A 3,910-nucleotide genomic window follows, 5' to 3' on the forward strand; every position below is an offset into this window, starting at 1 on the left:
GGAACGGAGCTGGGCCGGGACGCGCAGCCGCCGTCCCTCCTGCGCCGCCCGGGCCGTGCCGGCGGGCACCAGCTGCCCCCGGGGGCCTGGCCGGCCGCTGTGGCCCCGCGGACGGGGCGCGGGAGCCCCGGGGGCGCCTCACCGGTGGCCGAGGCGGCTGCGCCCCCCTGCGCGCCCGGGCGGCGGCTCGGGGCGCTGGCGCCGGCGGCAGAGCGTGCCCCGGGGCGGGGGCGCCCCGGTGAGCCGGGGCCCGGGGGTCCCTCGGCCGCTGCCGGCTCCGATGCCGCTGCCAGCCGCCCCGTCGGCGAGGGCCCGTCGTTGGGGCGCAGTCGGTGGCCCCCACAGCCCGGGCCGCGCAGAGGGACACTTGGCGGCAGATGGCAACGCCTGTGACATCGGGGCTCTTGTCGCAGGCTCCCGGGGGGGGGTGTTGGAGCCTGCGGGACAGCGGCATGGGCATCGCGGAGCAAAACCGGGAGAGATTCCTACTTCTCGTGAATTGTACTGTATCTTGGCGAGTGGTGTTGCTCAGGAATATGTCTTCTTGTTCAAAATTCTCATTCTCCTGAGTTACATAAATAAATCTTAATATACATGTAAATTATGTCCGGGATCGAAGTAATACTGAGAACCACACATCGCTGTTTTCTGTCATGCCTGTGCCACAGTAATTATCAGCTGCTGTTGCTGATGGGTATCGATTGCTGTACACTTACCGATCACTCTACAGAACGTGTTCATTTATTAAATGGTATACTAACCTACAAGCATTCGGTACAGGCAGGTAAAGTATACTTCTATTTATAACAGTCAGTGCTTTAACAGCAAGCAGAGAATGTAAATAAATCTAAAACATATTTTTTTCCCCAGCTTCCTTCTTTGTTGTCTTTTCATCATCATTTATAGTCTGTATCTAAAGGGTCTAATTATAGGGGCTTGGGTTGCTAGGCAAAAATTTAGTATTTTGGGAAACTTCCTGTTCATGGTCCTTCTGAAAAAACAACCCAAAGATGTTTCCTAATAGCCCATGTACCGTGTCAGTTAAAATTCCACACACTTAAGCAGTTACTGCAAAAGAAGTAGGCAGTATCTCTGCTCTGTAGCTGACCCATTGTCACTAACTCAGTTTTTCTAATCTGGACAGCACCTAAATGACTTCTAGTTGTCTTCCTTCGTTTGGAAAAAGCACCCCAAAATCCTGCGTGTGTGTTTTGGAATAGCATTAGACTTTGCCACAAATAGTAATAAAACCTCCTGGAAAGGCTTGGAAAAAGGTAGTCTTAGAAAAACTGCACAGCAATAGTATTAAAAGAAGAAAACACTTTTTGTTTTATCTTCATACTGAAGTGTATATGACTATTATATAAACTAAATGTTATTAGTATGCATAAAACTAAATAAGCAGCATACGTGTCATTTTGCTTGTAAATTGTGTCAGGATCACCATTGCATCTGCTAGAAGAATCATTGAACTATGCGAGAGACTAATCTTTTTTTTGTGTCTTTGATGATAAAGTCCTAGATTTTCTTCTCAGGATTTTTTTTGAGTTGGCATCAGTCAAGACATCACTTGCTTTCAAATCTTCTCTGGAATGAGGAAGAAAGAGGAAAGGTATGATGTTATTTAATCCTTGTTTGAACGATGCCATGAATCTATCTTTTTAGAGAGTCTGATAAAATCTGTCTCTATTAATCATTCACAGAGACTTAAAGTAGGGCAATAAAACCCCTGAAATCCACTGTGTGTTAGTGAATAACTAAAAATTCTTAGTGTTGTAAAATAAATTGTCCTGGTTTAAAAACATGAAATTTTCAGCAAAATTAGTTTAGGTTACAATATTAATATCTTGTTATATAATTGAATATAATGCTTTATCTCCCTTTATGTATACCTCACCAAAGAGCCTTGCATTTTCCATTCTTATTCCTTCTCTGTCACTGTTACGTTACGCATACAAGTGTAGTCATCTACATATGGCTACTCAGAATTAATATTCAGAGTACTCTGAATTCATACTCAGGTAGCTTTTCCTATAATTTAGTTCTGTTTTTCTAAAAGCGGACACATTTTGTTTGGATGACAGATTTTAATGATTCTAGTATCAAATAATCAAATATTCATAAAATGAGGGCATGAAAAAATATATACAAGTAAGTAGACATAGGTGATGGCAGAGGTGAAAAATACATTACTTTTACTCCTTCCATTTGACCACAGGTCTGAGCTCTCATAGCTCTGAATTTATACGAAGCAACAGTAATTGCATGACCAGGTTCACACACTGTGCTCATGTTTACTTTCTGTCGAGGTCTACAATAGCCAGGATACCCTGAGTTTCTCAGGGAGGCAATTGTGCATGGTGGGCTTCCTTCTGTGGTCGTCTTCTTCTATTACAAAAAACTTGGTGAGCCAAAAGCAGACAGTGAAAGGCAACCGAAGTTTTCAGCTTCAAAAGTACATGTAAATCTCCACTTGTGATTCTGAAGTTATGGTTAGGATTTCTACATCAGCCCCTGGGTTTTAATGAAAAATTGGTAACATGGTGCCCCTCTTGTGGAAGTTCATAAAATCCTACAGTATTGGTGAGGGAGAAGTGTGGAAAGAGAGTAAGCAAAACCACAAGATGGAAAATAAATTTAAGAAAAATACAAAAGAAACAAGTTTGCATAAATATATTCCCTAAGAGATTTCTATAATCTTTGCAAATGCATGGTATTCCTGCCAATAGCAGCTCTATCATGAGATAAAAGCACGGTTTGCAAACTTCTTAACATAATGCTGCAAAATATTTCAGTCCTGGCCTGTGTTTCTCCCACTCCCCTTCCTCTTCTGTGCAGGACTGCACCGTGATACCTGGCCATCTTCTACTGAAGGCTAGTTTCACTTGAGGACCAAGCCTGTAATTTAGTTCCTTAGAGGAGAGGCAGCTCATTTATAAGCTAACTGGGACATAATAAATGCAGTAATTTGATATATTTGCTAAATTATCCAACTGTCTGATTTTAAAAATCCAAAACAGTTTTGAGTGCCACTGCAAAAAATGTTGGCAGCAGAGGCACAGAATCCTGCTTGGAGTTTGAAAATCCAATTCCAAACACAGAGGAGGTTGATTTGAATACTGGTTAACTGTCATGTTCAGTAACAGAACTGGATTATGTAATAGAATTTGGAAAAGAGCCAAACACTGGTTTTGGAAAGAGAGAAAATGAAGCAGTGGAGGTACTCTCCGGCTCTCAGGAGAGCTGAGCTTTGCTCTCTGCCTGACTCACTGGGGTCATTTCTTGCATTTATGGAAGCTTTGATATTCCTGAAAGCACCATGCAGCCTCAGTGCTGCATACAGGCAGGGGCATGAAGAAAACGTGTTATATATTTCCAAACAATTTTCTGGTCAATTGGACAAGAAATGAAAGTGTTCTGCAGCTACGATTAGGTTTCTGTTTTTACAGTAAACTGGTTACTGCTGTGCATCTCTTAAACTGGTGGCTGAAATTCCCATGTTAAGGGTAAGTCCTCAGGTTTCTTGTCTCATATTGCAGCACGAATCTGGGCACTGAATAATGATTTATAGCCTTTAACCACAGAAATATTGACAGTGCCAGTGCTCATTTGTCAAATGGAAAAACAATTATCAGAAGAGCCTTGCATCAGAGAATCAAAAGACACTTTAAAAATACTAGTTAAGCTAGCTTCACATGTTTGTGGGAGGGGTATTTTTCCATTTGGTGAAGATGAGGAAATTAATCAGTTTGCACAAAGTTCTGCTGCAGTTCTCTGGCAAAGGCAGGACCTGAGAGGCCAGATCTCCAGATTCCTGGTCACCTCCCCCAGCCCTGGAGCTGCCTTTCTAAGACGCAGCTTACCTCTACAGAGTATGAAAAGCTTCTTTTTTAATTTCACTTTTACATTT

This window comes from Falco cherrug, chromosome 6 (assembly GCF_023634085.1).
Source record: "Falco cherrug isolate bFalChe1 chromosome 6, bFalChe1.pri, whole genome shotgun sequence".
Taxonomy (NCBI): domain Eukaryota; kingdom Metazoa; phylum Chordata; class Aves; order Falconiformes; family Falconidae; genus Falco; species Falco cherrug.